The sequence below is a fragment of the Podarcis cretensis genome (genome assembly GCF_951804945.1).
Source record: "Podarcis cretensis genome assembly, chromosome: 9".
Classification (NCBI taxonomy): domain Eukaryota; kingdom Metazoa; phylum Chordata; class Lepidosauria; order Squamata; family Lacertidae; genus Podarcis; species Podarcis cretensis.
In genome coordinates, this window is record NC_137178.1 from 52472619 (window position 1) to 52495207 (window position 22589).

The following is a 22589-nucleotide window of genomic DNA, read 5'->3' on the forward strand; positions in this document are numbered from 1 at the left end:
TTAATGCTCAATGTATTAATGTACCAGAGAGCTATGGCTTAATTTCTGTTGGAGCATGATTATACAGCTTCATCTGCCAGTGCATCTGGCTGTAACACAAGGGTAATAGCCCCACAGTGTTTATACTAGTTACACATCATGAGAACATAAGTCTGCTGGATCAGAGCAATGGCCCATCTTACAGTGTTCGAAATTAGTCGGGTGCCAGGCACATTCTGCAACAGACAACTAGCCTTTTGCAAGGAAGCCTAGCCTCTCCATCTGGCTGTCAGGCATGGCTGCAATGCCTCACCAAGTCAGCTGGTCTGCGGGGCACATGGAGTTATACTAGAGCAGGCTGCTTGTGATTACAGACTGGTGATTTTTATTTTTATTTTAAGAAGTATTACAATGGGGAACTTAACTGCGCAACTGTCATACATATGGCAGGGAAAAGGGGAAAGTTCAGTCTCATACATTGCAAAATTAATCCTTTTTGCAACTTGCCAAGGGGGATTTTGCCTGACAAGGTGCGCTGGACTTCCCCATGACTAAGCAGCTTCTCTATGAATGCAGCTTGTTCTATTGTTACAAACACTTGGTGTTATGCTTTGGGTTTCATCAGTGGAGATTTCTGCATGCACTGACTGTGGGAATCAGGAGCTATGCTACAGTGTCCCTTGGTGTGAGTAGGCGGTGTGACTGGTAGCCACACACTCTTTGAGATCTGTTGCCCTTGGACATAATACACACCCTTCTAAGTACTGTTAATCACAGATGTAGCATTCTGAGAAGGCAGAATGCCTTGCAAACTTCATTTCTTTAAAATGCCAATTCAACTTGATGAGACAGACCAGTCGTAACACCAACCCGATGAGAAAACAAAACGGGAAGGAATTACTTGCTCCCTGTTGTGATCTTAGAACCATACAAACATGTGACTAAAACAAATTTTTTAACTAGAGGTGGCAAGCCCTGGAAAAGCTTCCCCGTGCAATTCTTTCTGCCCCACCAGGAAGCCACAATTTTACAACTGGCAGTAGAAAAAAGTAAAGTACAGCAGACATAGTGCAGGGTCTTTTTCTATTTCCCCCCCCCCCCATTATTTATTTATTAAACTTGTATATCGCCCTTCACCTGTAGATTTCAGGGCAGTTCTTTACCTAGCTCAGCACTCTGATGAGGATGCCAACTGCCCCCTCATTTGATGCACAGATATTTGTGGAGGTGCTGTGTGTCCTATGTATGTGTAGACATGTCATAAATTTGGAAGTAGAACTAACAGTGTTTCTCAAAATCCCTGCCGCCGCCTCCAACTTCAAATACAGTATCACTTGAAAAATTATTGGCGCCTCAGTGGACCACTTAGTAAACTTTTTTTCCTTCTAAAAATCAAAGCACATGCCTAATTTATATTTTAGTAACCATACCCTTACCTTTCTAATGCGATGGATGTGTCTGCTTTTGTGAGCAAAGCCCTGTGAAGTCACTCAGTCATCTCACTTTCAAGTTTGGTCACTGGAGTCATCGCTGTCACTGTCTTCATTATCTTTAGTACCGTTTATTTTAAGAGTTTTATAGGTTAGACATTTGATTTTTAAAAATATATATTTGCTGTTTATTTATATTGTAAGTATATGTGTATTGAGTTGTTTTGGGGCCCTTGGCTCTTTGTTGATTTAAGAGTCTTTGGCTCCTTATTTTTATAAATCACTTTTGGATATTTTATATAAAGAAAGTGGTCCATACATGATTAAATAAACTTCTTGGATTTCTTTCAACATTCTGTTTTCAACCACCAATCAATTATTTATGGTCGATGACTATCCTGCCTACTGCTCTGACAACTAGGCCTCACCTGCACTGTGTTTAAGGCGGTCATTGGAATCTCTCTGTCTTGAGAGACAATGGAGTGTGCCTCTGAGGGTGAAGTCAAACTGCTGCACTGGCAGCACCCAAATGACATTCCTGGGGCGCAAGCCTGGGCACTGTGTATGGAGGTCCTGGACTACCCAGATAAGACCTCCTCTTGGCCTCAGAGCAATACATTAGACACCAGCTTAGCTGCAGGAGATTCCTCATCTGCGCTATATGTTTAAGATGACATCATACCACTTTTAACAGTCATGGCTTTCCCCAAAGAACTGCAGTTTGTTAAGGCTGTTAAGAGTTGTTAGGAACCCCCAATTACTGTCACAGAGCTACAATTCTCAAAGCTCCCTGGGAAGAGAGACTGACTCCTAACCACATTGGGTTTACTTCCTTGAGGGGAATTGGGGTCTCGCCATAACTCTCAGCACTTTTAATAAAGATTTTTTTGGGGTGGAAGCCATGACTGTTTAAAGTGGTATCATACAGCTTTAAATGTATAGTGCAGATGGGACCCTAGTCTAGACCACTATTTCAGAAAATACTTAAGAGGGGAAATTAGTAGACTATGAAAATCACAGCTCCTAGGCCAGAATCTTGTTAGCCTATTTGAATCCAGCCCTGGTTCAAAAGGCCTTGATCTCTATTATCATAAAAAATAAAACACAGGCACAGCCAAGAACAGATATTCTTGACTGTACAACCTTTTCGCAGACCACAGAACAGAGTTCACAGACCACAGTTTGAGCATCTATATCTGTATCTTTTTTTTTTTTACTTCATAATCTGAGATAGCTTTGCAAAGAAAAAGGTCAGTATGCAAATAATTGCACAAATAGTATTCTATAGTCTGGCTGGGGACAGGCTTTGAACTTGCAGACTTCTTTTACATAAGTGGCACATTTCATATGGCTACTCTTAAAATGTGTGTGTGGGGGGGGGACTTTCCAAAGTAGTTTGTGACATGGCATGGAAATCTAACGTTGATACAAAAACACAAGTTTGTTTTTCTAAACCCACTGGCCATGTACAAAACCCTGGACACGCCACAAGTATCTTTTCAGCCGCCCAGCCTATTAGTTTCTCCTTTGCACTGAGATCACACATTCAGAATTGTATTGGTAGCCCTGTACCTTCTCCCCATTCATAAGCAGCATGGCAAAAGTGCCCTTAAACAGAAAACAAAACTCATAAGCAGCATTCAGCATTACAGCAGTAGGCAGTGTTTTAACAAATCATTGATGCTAAGAGTACCTTACTGTAAAGAACATCATGTTGAGAGCACATTTTGTTCTTGTTTAACACTGGAAGAATGACTCATCAAACTCAGGCTGTGCTCCGAAAGGCACTTGTGCCAGTAAAGCAGAGCAGGCATCAATGCAGTTTGGAAGCTGCAAGAGTTTCTAAAAGTGCAGCCCAGCAGGAATAATGTACAATATGCCCCAACAAGAGAAGTATTTCTGGATGGAATGAGGCTTTTGCAGCTGGAGACTTTTGAGAATCAGTGCTCCTCTGGGTAGACCCATTGTGACTAGAATCAAGACCCTCTATGGGTGGCAATCTTATGCACATCTACTTGAGAGTAAATGCTGCTAAATTAAACAAAAGTCACTTCTCTGTCTACACCATGGGTAGGCAACCTAAGGCCCGGGGGCTGGATCTGGCCCAATCGCCTTCTTAATCCGGCCCATGGATTGTCCGGGAATCAGCGTGTTTTTACATGAGTAGAAAGTGTCTTTTTATTTGAAATGCATCTCTGGGTTATTTGTGGGGCACAGAAATCCCCCCCCATATAGTCTGGCCCCCCACAAGGTCTGAGGGACAGCAGACTGGCCCCCTGCTGAAAAAGTTTGCTGACCCCTGGTCTACATGCAAGTAACACAAACCCGTTTCTAAAATCTGACCATAGTTCTGTGAAAACAGCCATAGTTTTTAATCTACAGTGGTGCCACGCAAGACGAATGCTACGCAAGACGAAAAATTCGCTAGACGAAAGCGTTTTCCGTTTTGGAGGCGCTTCGCAAAACGAATTTCCCTATGGGCTTGCTTCGCAAGACGAAATGTCTTGTGAGTTTTTCCGACTTTTTTTTCCTCCCCCCCCCCCTTTTCTAAGCCGCTAAGCCGCTTATCTGCTTATCCGCTAAGCTGATAAGCCGCTAAAAGCCGCTAAGCCGCTAATAGCGCTAATCCGCTAAGCCGTCAATGGGCTTGTTTCGCAAGACAAAAAAACCGCTAGACGAAGAGAATCGCGGAACGGATTCTTTTCGTCTTGCGAGGCACCACTGTATATCCAACTCCACGCTACTTTGTGGCACAAACGATCCAAGTTTTCGAAGGGTGTCTCGCAACACCCTTATGTCCTAAAGGGAACTCTCAATTTGGTGTGACTTTCAGATGCAGGTGTATCCTTCTGATTCACCCTCACTGTAAAGCAGGAGGACTAACCTGTGGCTCTGCAGATGTTGCTCTCCATCATCCCTGACCATTAATGGGCCATGCTGGGTGAGGCTGATGGGAACTGGTTGGGAGTCCAACAACATCTGGAAGGCCGCAGGTTCCCCACTACTACTTCCGAAAGTAGCAAATTACCTGAGATGTGACTATATGATCTATCGCCAGGAAGGAAGGGGTTTTTAACCAGGTGGCCAGAGAGATTGCATGTTAAAATAACATCCTTCTTTCTCCCCACAGAGCAGTGTCTGGAGGCACCAGATAAGGGGTCCACACATTTTTGCTGGCTTTGATAGCTGCCTACCAACTGTACTGTTTTAAATGGTGTTTTGTGTTTTATAGTACAGTACACCACACTGATATTTTACGAGATGGCAGCTAGAGCTGAGCAATGTCTAGTTTTCAACAAATTAATCAGGACTATTATTAATTTGAGATGGGATGGGGAGACACAATACACCCCTAAGTAATGCTCAGTACAAGCACAATTTCTGCCCCAAGAAATGTTGCGCCATTACTGGCGTCAGTGCTACAATATAGGAATTGTAAATAACTGAAACTTCTCCCAGTGTCCACATTTATTTTGAGAATGCAGGAACAGTCCTGTCCAACCAGGCCAAAGAGCCATCAGGTCCAGCATTCTCTTCCCCCAGTGGCCAAACAGACACCTACAAGAAAGCCACAGCAGAACAGTGCAGTAATAGCACCTGGGGCATCCTGACTGATGCTGGCAGTAATATATAGTAATCATGACTAGGAGCTATCAATATGCCTTATCTTCCATGAATTTGCCCAATCCCGCTTTAAAGCTATCTATGGTAGGTGTCATCACGATACCTTGCGGTAGCAAATGTTTGCCCTGAATCTCCCGCCATTCAGCATCACTGGATGACCTGGGTTTTTAGAGGAGAAAATGCTCTCCACATCACATATTTTATAAACCTCTATTATGTCCCCTGTTACTCATCTTTTTTTCAAAACCAGAAAGAACCAAGCATTGTAAGCTTTCCTTAGAGGGGAGTTCTGCTCTGCTGGTTGGAGGCAGTATGCTTCTGAATACAGTGGTACCTCTGGATGCAAACAGGATCTGTTCCGGAGCCCCATTTGCATCCTGAAGCAAACGCAAGATGCGACTGCACGTCTGGTTTCGCCACTTCCGTGCATGCGTGTGACGTCATTTTGAGCGTCTGCGCATGCGGCGAAACCTGGAAGTAACGCATTCCGTTACTGCCGGGTCTCCACGGAGCGCAACCTGGAAATATTTAAGCTGAAGCGTATTTATCCCGAGGTATGACTGTACCATTTGCTGGAAAATACAGGAGGGGAGAGTGCTATTGAGCTCAGGTTCTGCTTGCGGGATTCCCATAGCCAACTTGTTGGCCATAGTGAGAACAGGATGCTAGCCTAGATGTTCTTAGGAGTTGCTCTAGCCCCTTGATTGTTTTTGACTGCCCTTTTCTGGCTCAATCTTGTGAGGTGAGATCAGAACTGCGAACAGTATGCTAAGTTTGGTCACACCAAAAGTCTGTAAATAGGCACTATAATATTGACAGTTCTATTTTCAAACAATTTCCAAAAAAGGAATTTGCCGCAACACACGGCATCAACATTTTTACCAACCTATGCACCACTGCTAGTTCACATTCCATCAGTGTATATGTGAAGTTTTTTTTACCCCAGTATCACTTCATACTAAACTGCATTTGCCATTTCAATACCCATTCCCCAGTTTGGAGAGATCCTTTCTGGGGTCCTCACAATTGCTTTTTGTCTTTTAATCCCCTGAATAATTTGAAGTCTTTAGCAAACTTGGCTGCCTCACTACTCACCCTACCTCTAGATAATTTGTGAACAAGTTAAAAAATACTTGTCCCAAGACTTTAGCTATGTTTATATTTGCATACTAACTGAGCTGGTATGAATATCTGAATCTTAAGACAAAAAAATTCCTTCCAGTAGCACCTTAAAGACCAACGAAGTCAGTTCTTGGTATGAGCTTTCGTGTGCATGCACACTTCTTCAGATACACTGAAACAGAAGTTTCCAGACCCTTCTATATAGTGAGAAGGTGGGGAGGGGTATTACTAAGAAGGGTGGTGGGAATGGGTGATTGGCAGATAGCTGTGATGAGCCTGTTGACGACTCTTAACGACTGCAATAGGTCTTACAGGTCTGAACAAAGACCTTGGATTCTTATCTCATTATACATGACAAAGCCATTTTTCACCTTTTCACCCCTTGCTTTTTCCTGTAAGACCTATTGCAGTCGTTAAGAGTCGTCAACAGGCTCATCACAGCTATCTGCCAATCACCCATTCCCACCACCCTTCTGAGTAATACCCCTCCCCACCTTCTCACTATATAGAAGGGTCTGGAAACTTCTGTTTCAGTGTATCTGAAGAAGTGTGCATGCACACGAAAGCTCATACCAAGAACTGACTTAGTTGGTCTTTAAGGTGCTACTGGAAGGAATTTTTTTGTTTTGACTATGGCAGACCAACACGGCTACCTATCTGTAACTGAATCTTAAGAGTTAATGATAGGCCCTTTTCCTATGCGATCTCTGGGATCCAAGAGAACCAGATTGAGATTTTCAAAAATGGTAGCATTTCCTCAAATTAGGAATTCTAGACTGCCCAATGCAAAGGATGCCGTTCTTTTGAAGGGAATTTGCTACAATTTAGGGATAGGGAAAATCAAACCTGGACCAAACAAAGACTTAGAACACCAAAAACCCCCTTGTTCCAAATAACCTTTAGACCAGGACTTCCTTACACTCAGTAAAAGTCAGTTGCACTTAAGTCCATTTGAAATTAATGGGGCTTAAGTTTGCTGTTTAAAAACTTATTTCATTGATTTCAATGAGTGACTCTCACTGGAACTGAGTTGTTGTGTTCCTCATAATAATAATAATAATTTATTATTTCTACCCTGCCCATTTGACTGCATTGCCCCAACCACTTTGGGTGGTTTCCAGCATATATAAAAACATAATACAGTGGTGCCCCGCAAGACGAATGCCTCGCTAAACGAAAAACCCGCAAGACGAAAGGGTTTTCCGATTTTTTAGCGGCTTCGCAAGACGAATTTCCCTATGGGCTTGCTTCGCAAGACGAAAGCCCATAGGGAAATCTCCGGGGACAGCGGGGAAGCGCAGCACCTGTCCTGAAGGCTTGCGGTGGGAGGTCCGGGAACAGAGGAGAAGGCGCGCAGCGTTTCTCCTCTGTTCCCGGGGCTTGCGGTGGGAGAAGGGTTTTTCCTCCCCACCGCCAACCTTCAGAACAGCCTTCTGAATGTTGGCGGTGGGGAGGAAAGCCCTCCTCCCACCACAAGCCTTCAGGACACGTCCGGGAACAGAGGAGAAGGCGCGCAGCGATTCTCCTCTGTTCCCGGGGCTTGCGGTGGGAGGAGGGTTTTCCTCCCCACCGCCAACATTCAGAAGGCTGTTCTGAAGGCTGGCGGTGGGAGGAAAAGCCCTTCTCCCGCCTCCAGCCTTCAGAAGAGTTCCCCGCAGGGCTCCCCAAGCTGTGAATGTCTGCCCCGCGCGAGGGGCGCTCTGCTTAAGAGCGCCCCTCGTGCGGGGCAGCAGGCTGCTATCCGCAGCTTGGAGAGCCCTGCGGGGAAGTCCTGCAGGGCTCCCCAAGCTGCAGATGTCTGCCCCGCGCAAGGGGCGCTCTGCTTCAGAGCATCCCTCGCAGCGGGCAGCAGGCTGCTATCCGCAGCCTAGGCAGCCCTGCAGGAACTCTTCTGAAGGCTGGCGGCGGGAGAAGGGCTTTTCTTCCCACCGCCAGCCTTCAGAAGGCTGTTCTGAAGGCTGGCGGTGGGGAGAAAAGTCCTTCTCCCCCCACCAGCCTTCAGAAGAGGTCCGGGGACAGACTGTCCCCGGATCTGGTCTGAAGGCGGTCTCCCTAGGAACGCATTAATTGATTTTCAATGCATTCCTATGGGAAACCGTGCTTCGCAAGACGAAAAACTCGCAAGAAGAAAAAACTTGCGGAACGAATTAATTTCGTCTTGCGAGGCACCACTGTAAAACAAAAACAAAGTCTTAAAAAGCTTCCCTATACAGGTCTGCCTTCAGATGGTTATATAGTTACTCATCTCCTTGACATCTGATGGGAGGGCATTCCAAAGGTGGGTGGGTGCCACTACTGAGAAGCCCCCCCCCCATTACTTCTCACATAGCCTAGTCTTCATGCTGAGCAATTTTTGCAGACAAAGTACATTTTGATATTACAGGCACACAACATTGCAACATTCATAGCCAATATACTTTTATGCCCCTCACTTCAATGGCTCTTTTGTATTCAGTGTCATGATTCAGTGAAAAGTGGAAATGCAGGTTTACAGACTATCAAATTTTAATTCGTGTAAAATTCTAGCGGTTTCTTTAAGTGTGGCAACCACTGCTGACTTCTAGCTGTCACCTTAGAGACAGTCACATACAAGACATGCACAGAACTCTGTGCACACCGGGTTTTCACAAAAGACCTGCTCTGCACTGGTATGCCTGCTGCCTCTGCACATGACATTTACGGCTAAATCCCAGTGAGCAAAGGGGCTGCCATGCCACAATCTAAGGTTGTTAGAACAAATCCTTTAAAAGTGGCAAAGCATAAACTGGGGCGGTAATGATTTTAGATTAATTAAACCAGAGTAAATCAACCATGTGGCACCATGAATTTGCTAACTAGAGATTCTGTTCTAAGGTACACTTTCCTAAGTAAGGTAAAGGTAAAGGGACCCCTGACCATTAGGTCCAGTCATGACCGACTGGGGTTGCGGCGCTAATCTCGCTTTATTGGCCGAGGGAGCTGGCGTACAGCTTCCGGGTCATGTGGCCAGCATGACTGAGCTGCTTCTGGCGAACCAGAGCAGTGCATGGAAATGCGGTTTACCTTCCCACCGTAGTGGTACCTATTTATCTACTTGCACTTTGACGTGCTTTCGAACTGCTAGGTTGGCAGGAGCGGGGACCCCGTTGTGGGGATTCAAACTGCCGACCTTCTAATTGGCAAGCCCTACACTCTGTGGTTTAACCCACAGTGCCACCCGCGTCCCCAAGTGCATGTACCTAAACACAATGACCAACAAAGAAGGCCAACATAGGCAGCTGTGACATTCTAGAACCGCCTTTCTCAACCTTGTGTTCCTGAACTCCAGCTCCCATCATCCCTGACCACTGGCCATGCTGGCTGGCTGGGGGGCTGATGGCAGTTGCAGTTTAGCAGCACCTAGAGGCCCACAGGTTCCCCAAACCCTGCCCTAGAATAATAACCATCCCTTGGCAAAAACAAAAAACGTCGGGTTCCAACCTATTCGGCCTGACTTCAAGCAAAAACGGGTAAGGCTAGCGCGCGAAAGGAGGTATATCTGCTAGCCCTTGCACCAGATAAGCCGAGCTTCCTGGAACAAAATGCACCTAGTCTCGCCTTTCTCCTCCCACGCCTCGAGCCGCAGAAGTATCCAGTGCCGCGTTCTATTGCCTCGAATCCGGCTCCCCATTGGCCAAGCGGAGCAGACACGTCACGGCTTGACCCGGCCGCTGAGGCGGAGGAGAAAAGGAAGTGGCCGAGCCAGGCTTGTGTAACCAACAACCTACTTCGCGGGGGGGGGGGGGAGAAGGGTCACGCTTGTATTTGGGGGAGGCGGGGGCTCCCCCCGCCGCCGCGGGCAGAGTGACACCTCCAGGTGTGTCTCTCCCCCCCCCCCGCACAAGCGCCAGTTGCTAGTTAAGGGCGGGAAGTGGCCATTTCCTCCCTTTCTCTCCGGCTCCAGCCCAAGGCCGCCTCCCTGCCTGGTTCTTCCTCTTACATACAGCCTCTCGGGGAGGGGCAGGGGAGAGCGGAGACGGCAGCCGCAAGGCCTCTGCGGGGAAAAGCAAAAAAAGAGCACACGGCGCCCTTCGGTACCAAGCACACGTTACGAAACCACCCAGCCCAATTCCCCCCTACCCGACCTCATTTCACAGCACCGAGTGGGAAAGGAAAAGCATATAGGAAGCGGCAGCCGCAGGGCCCCGGGAACCGCCCGGGTCTCCTCTCTCGGCAAAGCGATTTCTACCGGAACGGGCCTTGCCCCGCCATGGCTGGGTTCAAAGTCCCCGAGGTGGGAAGAGAAATCCTTCCCCCGCCCGCCCCCCGGTTTTAGGCACAGCTCTCCCCTTCGTGCATTGCAGGGTTGGGGGCACTCGCTCGCTCACCTAGCTTCCACGCCCGCGAAGAGGCTGGTCAGCTGCCAGAAATAATATCCGCATGGCCAACGTATCCCGGGATCGAAAACAACAAGTGTCCACCAGCTCAGCAGCTCCATTAGCTTCTCTCGTCAACCTCCGCGGGAGTGAAAATAAAAGTTGTTTCCTCCGCGTCCCCCAAGCAAGGTGCTCCTGGGCTCGGTTCAAATTCTGTGCTCCTAAATCCAGATTATTTTCTCCCTTCCGCCCCGTCGCAATCGCTCCTCGCCTTTGTTTCTGCCGCTGCTATTTCTCGCCATCCGGCAACCCCCTAAGCAAACCGCCTGTTTCAGAGCCCCACAACCAGCGAGAGAAACGCGTCCTTCCAGCCGATCCCTTCCCAGCCTCTGCAAATCCAAAAGTGAAATTAAAAGCCCTGCATTCTCTTACCAGTAGCTGCACCTAAAATCATATGACCCGCAACGGCGCTGGCCTTTTATTTTTGTTTTCAATCAAGATCAATAGCAACATTTCTGGAAGCAAACGTCTCAAGCATGTGGGGGGCGGGGAGAGAAACGCCTAATCTGCAAAGGATTAATATTTGGGTTTTGGTTTTTGTTTAGAAAAAAATGCCTTACCAATAAGTTTGTTTCGCGTTATTTATGGCAGTTCCCTTCAAGGTTATCGCGGTTGCCAAGAGACGCAAAATGGAAAGGAAAACAGGCGGCTGCATAAATCGCGGGAGCAAAACTAAAAGTTATTCCCTCCTCCTCTGCTTTTGGCGGAGATCAGCCCAGATCGAAAGCAAAACAAGGGGAGGAAGCCGCGAGGAGCTGAGTCTTGGAAATCCCCCCCTCCCTTCCTCCTCCTCCTGCTCCTCTTCCAGGCCTGTTTGTGCAGAGAGCGAGAGAAGGGGAGGTGGGGGCTGGAAGGAGAGAAAGGGGTGCGGAAGTTTGCCGCAGCCGTTCATTGGCAGGCTCCGCTGCTTTCATCAGTTCTCAGAAAAGTCGATTTCATTTTCACTTCCCTCCAGCAACAGCGACATCAGCCCACGGCGAGCGGGCGGAAAGTGGCTGGTGGGGGAGGGGGAGGCGGAAATAGAGGTTTCGGTTCCTCGGTAAGGGAAACCGGGGCTTACAAGCAGCCACTGCTTCCCCCCTCCTCCTCGTCTTCGCCTCCTTTTTCTGTGGTCGGATGCTGTATCCTGGGGACGGAATGGCGCCCGAGCATCTTCCAGAGCCTTGTGCGAAGAGACCCAGGGGGACCGAGAGATGCTGGATCCGACCTTGGGCGTTGCACGCCGTGTGTATACGTGTGTGTGTGCGCGCGCGCTGTGGAACCGGCGGCCTCTGGCAGAACCGGGAGATTCGGCTTGTTTTGTTGCTAAAAAGAGAGAGCCAAGTTTCTAGTCATTGTGAAACAAACAATAACAGCCTAAGAGGCAGTGGCTGCTTATCTAAGCGAGGATTTGAGAAGTCAGGGCATAGAGTGCCGTGCCACATGTATAATTTTCTTTTCTTTCTTCTGATTTTTTATTTATAATGAGGTTGGGGAAATAACCAGTGGGATTGTTTTTTTAAGCAGCCAACCACTGTGAAACTCCTCCCTTTTCGAAAAGTCACTTCCTGTGTAGCATGTGCTGTTGTTGAAAAAACCACAGGTCCAAATCCTTCTCTTGGGGGTAGAATTAGCTGCATGGTCCTTTGGTTCCAAGCCCATGCCTTGTGTTTCTTTTGGTGGTGGCATCCTGCCTATGGAATGCAATACCCAGGAAGACTTGCCTAGTATCTACTCTCTCGTCATTTTGATTCCCGGCAAAGATCCATCTATTTTCCATGGCTTTTTAACATTTATTGAGTCTTTCATCCTCTTTCATTGATTATTGAGGGCTTTATTGTTTTTACTATTTCATTGCTGTCATATTCCTTTTCATGGTTACTTATTAATACATAAATTCATAAATAACAATAATAACCTGCCCTGAAAATATTTATTGAAAGCCTGGGGAAGAAAGTGAAACAAACATCTCTCAAGATGGCTTAAAAGAATTAGAGAAATTATCTAGCCAACTTAATTATTAAATTAGTCTTCCTTGCCTACAAAACTTAAAACGTGTCTTTCAAAAGACTGGCGTCAGTCATAGAATAAAGCAGATACATCTCCCAAGTCAGCAGAACTTCCTGGCTGATGGTTTTTTGTTTGTTTTGTAGCCCACTCCTTTTCTGAGATGATTCAATGACATGGTGTATGATTTCTGGCAAAGATGAACTGGAATTCAGACATTAATGACTCATTGTGCTTATTGCCTCTGTCTTTGCTTCTTCTTTTTCAGATGCCACTTGTAACTTCCACCTTTTAATCTTTGTTCAAAACGCATACCAAAAGCAAAACTTTGTCTCACACACCAGAGAAAATAAAATTATTGGCAACCAGCACTGCCGCCTTTAAAGGTGGGGGGATATTGCTGGACAAATACCAAAGTTAATTCCAGTCCATCTGTTGCCAGAATTCCCTTTTACATATACACATTGACACATATATTACACTTTCAATTTATCGAGTTAGACGAATTTAATGGAGGTGTTTGGAGTCATAGCTCAGTGGTGGAGCATCTCTAGGTATAGCTGGAAAATATCCTGTCTGAAACCCAGGAGAGGTGCTGCTGGTCAGTATTGCTAAATAGTACTGAGCTAGAAGACCAATGGGCCTGACTCATCATAAGACATCTTCCTGTGTTCCTAAATAAAGGGAAATTAGGGAATTAACCAGCTTTGGTTCATTTAGGGTGCCAGCTGAAGACACCTTTTCTGCCAGGCCCAATAGATGCATGGCTATGTACTGAGTGATATACTAAATAGATGGAGATGGGTATATTTCAAATAATGTTATAGTTCTTATTCTTTATTGGGTTTTACATTACTGTGTCATGCCCCCTGGTCATGTGTGATGAAGCGAGAGGGAATGCAAAATCCGTAAGTTAGAAATACACATTCAAAACAAACAACAAAACATGCAACTCACAGTTCAAAAACAACCTCTCCTGGATCTGAAAGTAAGAAGTAAAGCTGTGTGGTACCAGCATACTGATGAACACTGCAGCCCAAACCTCCAACTTCTGCCAGTGGTTTCATGTAGCTGTTAAAGAGCATAAGGGACAGTATTGAACCCTGGGATACACCAGACAGCAATAGACATGAAGTGAAACAATCGTCTCCCAGTATCACCTTCTAGAAAGGCTTCTCTAGAACATAAGGAACCACCACAGGACCAGGTCTTGTAAAAACAACCCAGATAAGCAGTCCAGAAGGACACCATGGCCAATGAAAGGTCCAGGAGAACTAAGAACATGGCACTTCTTCAATCAATTCTCTGGCATAAATCTTCCATTGGGGGCTCAGGCTGTTCCTGTGCCAAAAGCTGGATTGGAACAGATCCAAATAATTCATCATCCAAGACCATCTGGAGCTGAGAGGTCTACCACCTGGCCCATTCACCTTGCAGTGAAGCTTATTTTGGAAGCTTACAAAACCACCACAGTTAACGTCAGTGTCCTTTATTGGTAATGTCAGCATGTCCTGACACTTCTCTCAGGCCTCTAAAATCTTAACAGATAATTTTTTAGCATTCATCAAGTGTCTCATACTTATCATAACAATATTTTTTACCTCAGTCTAGCACCTTTCATGTGTCTTCCTCTGTCTTAGTTCACATAAATACTAACGTACATAATTACAGTGGTACCTCGGGTTACATACGCTTCAGGTTACATATGCTTCAGGTTACAGACTCCGCTAACCCAGAAATGTTACCTCGGGTTAAGAACTTTGCTTCAGGATGAGAACAGAAATCGTGCTCCGGTGGCACAGCGGCAGCAAGAGGCCCCATTAGCTAAAGTGGTGCTTCAGGTTAAGAACAGTTTCAGGTTAAGTACGGACCTTTGGAACGAATTAAGTACTTAACCTGAGGTACCACTGTACCGGGGAATCCCTTTATAGGTTACATATATTCTGCAAGCTTCTATTTCAAAGACTGCTTCACATCAGAAAATAATGCGCTGTGGCTTTGAGGAAGCTTCCAGAAAAAGTGGTTCTTCAAAACAGGAACCTATAAATTTGCCCTTCAGGCAAATTTTAAAAAAGCAAAACAAAACAAAATAAAACACGCACAGCAGGAATGGGGAACTTGTGGGCCTCCAGATTGGCAGTGCAGGGATGGGAGAAATTGTTAATAAATTCCATTCTGACACAAATATATCTATATTTAAAAACCCTGATAATTTCAAGAATAATGGCAGTATCCTGGTGCCATCTTCAAAACCTGGAAACAAGAAAATATGCAGGCCATGCTTATAACAACAGATCACATGTACAGATCCTGAAAACAAACAATACAGTGGTACCTCAGGTTACATACGCTTCAGGTTACATACGCTTCAGGTTACAGACTCCGCTAACCCAGAAATAGTGCTTCAGGTTAAGAACTTTGCTTCAGGATGAGAACAGAAATCGGGCTCCAGCAGCGCAGCGGCAGCAGGAGGCCCCATTAGCTAAAGTGGTGCTTCAGGTTAAGTACGGACCTCTGGAACGAATTAAGTACTTAACCTGTAGGTATTTTGATGCCTAAATGTAGTAAAGGGAGGCAGCAGTAGATTTCATTATATTTTTCCTCATAACTAGGGAACCACTTTATTGGGAAAGGAATTAAGAAGTGGTACTCGCTTGTGATACAAATATGCTACATTAAGGTATTTAACTTTGGTATAAATGACAGGCCATTGGGAACTTAACAATTGAGTGCTAAGTATGTTTCCTTGGGAGCAATTCAGACTGTGTTCAGTGGGACTTACCTCATGGCAGAAAAAGAGTGAGGCCTTTGAGGAGAAGCTGTGTGCCCAGGAGGTCTAGGCCGATTCATAGATGTCTGTCTGTTTTAGCTTGTCTGTGTTGTAAGCCCTAAAAAGCCTGAAACACTTCTTGTCAGATTACAGTGGTACCTCGGGTTACATATGCTTCAGGTTACAGACTCCGCTAACCCAGAAATAGTACCTCGGGTTAAGAACTTTGCTTCAGGATGAGAACAGAAATCATGAGGTGGTGGCGCATCGGCAGCGGGAGGCCCTATTAGCTAAAGTGGTGCTGCAGGTTAAGAACAGTTTCAGGTTAAGAACGGACCTCCGGAACGAATTAAGTACGTAACCAGAGGTACCACTGTAATAGATCCCCCCCCCACTTGGCAAATACTGACATGGATCAGTACATAGAATACCACTCTAGCATTTGTCAAATGAAACTAAGAATACCCCTTTTATTGGATGAAGACATCCCAGGAAAAAAAGGTATAAGTTAGTATGGTGTAATGGTTACAGTGATGGGCTGGGACTTGGGAGGCCAAGGTTCAAACTGACTGTTAGGTGTGAAACAACTTGGATGATTGTGACTAAATATTCACAACAGATGAGAAGTATAGAAACAATATATTTAAAAGTTATGAAGATTACTGAAATAAGGAGAAAAAATATTTAAGAAAAAATAAAACACAGGTTGAATCAAGTTAAGCTTGAGGAAATAAAAGAGGCTTGGAAAATGATAGAACTCCCCATATGACTGGTGGCTTTTGATCTGCTCTGTGATTGGTTCGGTTTGTGGGTGAAAGGCCTGATTGGACACTGAGTGAGGTTCTTAAATCAATTTGGCAGTTAGAAGCAATCTAAGTGGCTCTATAAATCAAACTGCACCCCAGCAAAATTGCTGCCAAGAATATTGGAGTTCTATAGTAGCCTGAACCAATAAGAATGGAATGTTTTCAATCTCTGCTCCCTCCTGCTTAATTTTATCCAACCTGCATTTTCTTTACATGAATTTTAATATTGATTATTTAATTAACTAAATATATATTTTTATTCTGTTCTTCAGCCAAAAGAGGCTTCCACAGCCACTAATAGATCAAGACAAAGACAGTACCTGCCTTCAGTCTTAGAATCTGGAGAAACACAGCACAGAAGGATAATGGATCTAATGTTTGTCTAGGGATTAATTTTTTTTTGATTCAGCTTTCATTTAAAGGTCACACCTAAGTCACACTTCGCAAAATAATATGCAAACCAAAACACAAGTATCCTTCAATATTCACACCTCTCTGAATTTCGCAGTGTAGTTTTCTAGTCAAGTAATATGTAAAAAATAAATAAATGTGTATACATCAGAAAAAATGAGAGGAAGGAGGAAGGATGGGGAAGAAATTAATTTCAGGTTGCATTTAAAGACAAACCTGCCAAATCTATGTTTTCTGAAACAAATACGCAAACATCCTTTGAAATTCACACTTCTCTGAATTTTGCAGTGCAGTTCTCTAGCCAAGCAGTGTGTACAAAAATAAATGTGATGCATAAATTAGTGAATATAGCACAGATAAATCCATTAGATTATGAAAAACTGTTCTCCAAAACTGTGTACATTAGAAGAAACCCATACTAAAATGCAGATAAATTTTCATGAGGAATAGTTTTTTTGAAAATTGCCAGCTGATGTGGAAATATAGAGAACTGAAGTTAAGAATGAGAAACTGAGAGGAACCAAAACTGACAAGATTTGTCTACCCCAGGAGGGAGAACTATGTATGATGATTAATATAATGCAATATAATAACAAAGAATTTATAAGAAAAGCAACATCCTGCCTGCAGTCTAAATAAACATACCTCTTTAACCTCTCCTTTTCTTCCTTTGTAAGGGAATACAATGGAGTAAGAGAGACTGAATTAAAATACTTCATTTGGAAAAGATATGTGAAAATAAATATGTGAAGGCCCCTCTTAAAGAGTAGGAAGGACTAGATGGCAGAAATAGCTGCAGGCGGTGACTTATAAAAGTATAACAAAATAAAGAAAATGGAAATGTAAGAACAAGAAGCACTCAGGGGTCTAGAAATAATGTACAGGGGAAACTAATAATCTGGAGCAACAGAATGCAAACATTTCAAAGTTAGATTTTAAAATCAATGCAATGAAGAGAGGAAGCCAATGTAAAGAGGTTTAAAAAAAGCAATATGAGAACGAGCCTTTTCAGTGGTGGCTCCCCATTTGTTGCTCTCCCTCGGGAGACTCACCTGGCTCCATTGTTACATATCTTCAGGCACCAAGCAAAACCATTATTTATTAGCCAGGCCTTTGGCTTTTAACTATCTGTGGCCTTTTAGAGTGAGTGGGATGCTTTTAATGTATTTCTTCCCTACTTTTAATGTATGTATTTGTGAGTTGCTTTGAGTTGTTATGGCAAAAAAGTGACTAACAAATTAAATAAGTAGAAATAAATAAAAAGGGGGAAATACTGTCATATTTATAAGCCAGATAAATGAAATAAGCTGCAGAGTAAATAGAACAGAGCAAGGCCACATCCACACCATACTGTACATTCTAAATGAATTTAAATCACTTGGCCTCACCCAAAGAATCCTGGGAACTGTAGTTTATCTCTCAGAGAGCTACTATCCATCTGTCTCGAGAGACAATGGAGTGCACCTCCGTGGGTGAAGTCAAACTGCTGTGTCATCAGCACCAAAAGGAACTCCCCAGAGGTCCTGGGCTGCTCAGACAACAATGCCACAAATAAATAAAAATGCAAGTATTTATGCTTTCTTTGCTGCAATTAAGTAAATTTGTATAAATCCTGAAAAGACACTGGACCAGGAAACATTTCTTAACTAACTTTTACTCTGTAGCACCGTTGTGGAAATATTAACTCTATGTGGGAGACAAGGCTATAACTCCTGATTTCTCTGAAGATGTATACCAACCCATGCAAGTGTGGGTGGGAATTATAAGCAGTTCAACCATCCATTTATTAAATGTGAATTTGCAATATTATTGAACAGTTTTAGATTATTTACCTAGATATTAAGGCTACATACACACCATGCATTTACTGCGAACTTTCGTTTACTCCTCACACAGCTACAATTTATGGCACTCTCGACATTGTAAGTTCCCACAATTCTTTGAGAGAAACATGCTTATAATGTATGGTGTGTACACAGATTGCAGCACAGTCCTTTGTATGTTTATTCAGAAATAAATCCCTCTGTGGGACTTATTCCCAAGCAAGTATATATTCTAGATGATACTTCAATCAGGATTTGTTGGGTTCTTCTGGTTTTACATCAGATACTCCTGAGCAGCGTTCAGCCTTGGCAAATTATTTCATTATCTCTAGTGACACCCTGTGGCAATGATCTCATGCCCACATAGCACATTATAATACAGTGGTACCTCCGGTTGTGGATGGGATCCGTTCCGGAGCTCTGGTCGGATCCTGAGGTTTCCACAACTGGAGGGACCACTTCTGCGCATGTGCACAGCATGGTAGAGCGCTTCTGCGCATGCGTGTGTGGCGAAACCCGCTTACGTATCCCAAAGGAGATGTAACTGGAGGTAAATGTAAGTAGAGGTACCACTGTAGTCTGGATTGAGATGATATAGTACTGTACAGTGAAATTCCTTTGGACTATTGCTGGTGTTATTTCTATAAAAACATCAGTCTATAGGGAGTTTTACAGCATAACCCAGGAAAGAAGAGACCCCTGTCCCAGGTATACATAATATTTTTATCAAAGCCATGTAAATTCCAGTCGTTGGACTAGCAAAAGTAAATGAAAGTATTTTAGTTGGGTTTACCTTCGCTTACATCTGGATTCCAGGATTAAGTCACACATCAAGTAAATAAATGCATCTGGTGGGCCCTATAGCCAACGTTGCTGCAGCCTTGCAGCATGTACCATTAATATGGGCAGTATTGTGTGAAATCAGCTTTCATACACAATTCTAGCCTGCAGTCCTCAGCACACATACTGGCAGGGAATAAACATCCAACATGGTGGGACTTCAGAATTCATAGGATTGCACTGCAAAGAGACCAGATTAAGAAGTAAAATCAAAGTTGCCATTATACTTAAAATGGATACTGTGTAAAATCTTGGTTGATTCTTCAGGACATAAGGACACTTAGAAGACTCCTTGGAGAAGTCATTTGGGGATCTGTACTGAAGGGAGGTTGTAAAAAGGTAAAGGGACCCCTGACCATTAGGTCCAGTCGTGACCGACTCTGGGGTTGCGGCACTCATCTCGCTTTATTGGCCGAGGGACCCGGCGTACAGTTTCCGGGTCATGTGGCCAGCAGGACTAAGCTGCTTCTGGCAAACCAGAGCAGCACACAAAAATGCCGTTTACCTTCCCGCCGGAGCGGTACCTATTTATCTACTTGCACTTTGACGTGCTTTCGAACTGCTAGGTGGGCAGGAGCTGGGACCAAGCAACGGGAGCTCACCCTGTCATGGGGATTCAAACCACCAACCTTCTGATCGGCAAGTCCTAGGCTGTACGCCGGCTCCCTTGGCCAATAAAGCAAGATGAGTGCCGCAACCCCAGTCGGCCATGTCTGGACCTAATGGTCAGGGGTCCCTTTACCCTTTACTAATGGAACATTCTCCCCCTCTACTCTCTCTGTACACTCCCTGTATCCATTTTTGTTTGGGGGGGGTTCTCCCAACTTTCCAGGAGCAGATATGGGGATGGCACAGGATGCATGTGAGGAGAGAAGGGGGGGGGGATCCTGTTTCTTGCACAAGCACTAATCCTTGAGTTAGTACAAATATTTTGTTGAGTTCCACTCGTTGGTCCTGTCATGGCCACAAGTGGGGAAGAAGCAAAGTTGAGAATTTACTGCATGCTGCCCGTTTGTCTTAACCACTGTTTAAGCTATGGTTTAACATGACACGTGAACAATGTCTCTTTTGCCACACTAAATTATAGGCAGAGTGACATTAAAGAGGAACAATACTTTTGAGGTCAACTCATTGCCTGAAATGGAGGTTAAGGTAAAGGTAAAGGTACCCCTGCCCGTACGGGCCAGTCTTGACAGACTCTGGGGTTGTGCGCCCATCTCACTTAAGAGGCCAGGGGCCAGCGCTGTCCGGAGACACTTCCGGGTCACGTGGCCAGCGTGACATCGCTGCTCTGGCGAGCCAGAGCCGCACACGGAAACGCCGTTTACCTTCCCGCTGGTAAGCGGTCCCTATTTATCTACTTGCACCCGGAGGTGCTTTCGAACTGCTAGGTTGGCAGGCGCTGGGACCGAGCAGCAGGAGCGCACCCCGCCGCAGGGATTCGAACCGCCGACCTTTCGATCGGCAAGTCCTAGGTGCTGAGGCTTTAACCCACAGCGCCACCTGCGTCCGAAATGGAGGTTGCGCCACCTGCGTCCGAAATGGAGGTTGCATTGCTGTTAATAGTTCACATCTGTATTTGGCAAGTGTTCTTTAAACTTTAACTGTAGAATATATTTTTTCCCTATTTGGGTTAATATGATTATCTATACACTTTAAACAGGACCGAGAAACTGGAACTTGTAAGACGTTCTAAATGTCTAGGTTTTTTTAAATAAAAAAGTAACCAAAGCTAGTTAAACAATGCACATGGTTTATTAGGTTTTCATGCAAGAGTTAAGATAGTCACAGTCACACGCATAAATTAATCATATCTAATAATTTAAACCTTTGCCAAAAATCTTGTTTGCAATGATGGGTAGTTTCAGATATTGCTCTGTATTATTCTTTTTAAAAGATTCATGCCTCTAAGCAAGAGACATAGTCAACTCTTCTGAATAAATTAACTGATTTATTTAGCTGACGATAAGTTCAAATGTATAGAAACTATTGCATACTATGCCATTTGAAGCACACTGCTGTGCTTGCTTCTCAAAGTTCAGAGTTATTTAGCAGGTGGTGAGTAGGTGGATGGATCAAATCCAGGAGCCCCCATGGCTGAATAAGGACACCAAAACTTCAAGAAACATTGAAGTGTGGATCTGTGACTCTATTCCAAAGAGCCATGATATGCACATACACCAGTGAATGCTGTATTCTGTCCCACTTGCTCCCATTTCCTATTTTGCTGTTGGCAAATCTTACATGCATGCAGAACCTATTTCTGCACATTATCTCCCATCTGGATCAAGATGAAAGGTCTCAACCCGAAACATGCACAGCTATCTCAGTTACACTCACAATAATTTCTCCGAGTATTGCAAGCATCACAAGTTCACTAACACAAGCTTTTATCCATGCCTGAAGACATTCACTATCATGTTAATATTGAGCACAACATGCACAGGCACAGCAAGCCAAGGCTCATATGCTCCCTGCATGGCAGAGGAGCTCAGATGCTTTTTCTTCCACTTTTAGTTAGCTGCGGTTTGCTGTGCCATCTAGACTCAGAATTGTGTTTGACATGAACTAGGAACAGTTTAATGCAAGCTAGCTTAGTAACCCATGGTTTGAAAGTTGGCATAAGTAACATTAGCTACAGGTTGCCAATTCAGTGATGCAACAAACCCATTAACCGAAAATGGAAGCAAAAGCTTCTAAACTCTTCCTCCTGACCATGTGTGAAGAGGGCAAAGGGAGTGCTTGCAAAAACAAGGCTCACTGAACCTGCTTGTGCGTGTTGTGCAAAACCATGGTTTAGCATAAATTATTAACTACCATGTTGCCTGTACTTACTTATTTGTAAGCCTACTTGAAATCTACAGAAGTTCATATTGAGTGAAGGAGGGTGAATAGCATTACCTATCAAATGTGCACACCTAGAAAGTAATCCCCGATAGTGATCATGATAGTCCCTGTGGGAAGCCCTGGGTAAAAATAAGAGAAGCAAAACATCATGGTTGGAGTATACTACAGACTGCAATACCAAGGAAGATTGGGGAAACATGTCCTGGTATCTGTGGGAATACAAACTCTGCTAAGCACAGATCATGCAACAAATTTCTGACATGCCTTGCTGAAAACCATCTCTTTCACAATGTGGAGGAAGCAGTGAGGGGTTGGCTATTCTTGACTAGATCTTAACCAGCAGGGAAGTGGTGAGAACTTCAGGGGGGGGGGGAAAGTAACCACTGTACGTAATGATGACATTACATATGGAAAGGTGGAAGAAAGTGTAGCAAAACTTGAACCTTTCATTTCAGGAAAGATGTTTTTCATGGTATCAGAGAAATACTAGGTGGGATTCCATAGCTAGATATAGTACTGGGGGAAAGAGCCCCAGGCAGGCACAAGTTGGGTTGTTG

General features: G+C 44.5%; 1 protein-coding gene and 3 long non-coding RNA genes across 8 annotated transcripts in view; 3 read left to right on the forward strand and 1 right to left on the reverse strand.

Annotated features, from left to right (window-relative positions):
- Positions 1-12034, reverse strand: part of IRF2 (interferon regulatory factor 2) — a 40811-nt gene extending 28777 nt beyond the window's left edge. The window contains exons 1-2 of one of the 5 annotated variants that reach the window (XM_079989936.1): positions 11110-12034; positions 10502-10878 (exon numbers count right to left, since the gene is read on the reverse strand). The gene's annotated coding sequence lies outside the window, so the exon portion shown is untranslated. Of the gene's footprint in view, positions 1-10501; positions 10879-10921; positions 11042-11109 lie in introns of those variants that run through there. The other 4 variants (XM_079989938.1, XM_079989935.1, XM_079989937.1 and 1 more) reach the window with 4 other exon arrangements.
- On the forward strand, positions 9325-10673 carry LOC307223723. The gene is made up of 2 exons (XR_013842220.1): positions 9325-9643; positions 10478-10673. It is a non-coding gene; the product is annotated as an uncharacterized lncRNA (long non-coding RNA).
- Positions 12035-15395: 3361 nt separating the features above from the next.
- LOC307223722 lies at positions 15396-19127 on the forward strand. Its single transcript, XR_013842219.1, has 3 exons — positions 15396-15460; positions 15688-15806; positions 16384-19127. It is a non-coding gene; the product is annotated as an uncharacterized lncRNA (long non-coding RNA).
- Positions 19128-19989: 862 nt separating this feature from the next.
- On the forward strand, positions 19990-22237 carry LOC307223715. Its single transcript, XR_013842208.1, has 2 exons — positions 19990-20331; positions 20733-22237. It is a non-coding gene; the product is annotated as an uncharacterized lncRNA (long non-coding RNA).
- Positions 22238-22589: the final 352 nt, after the last annotated feature.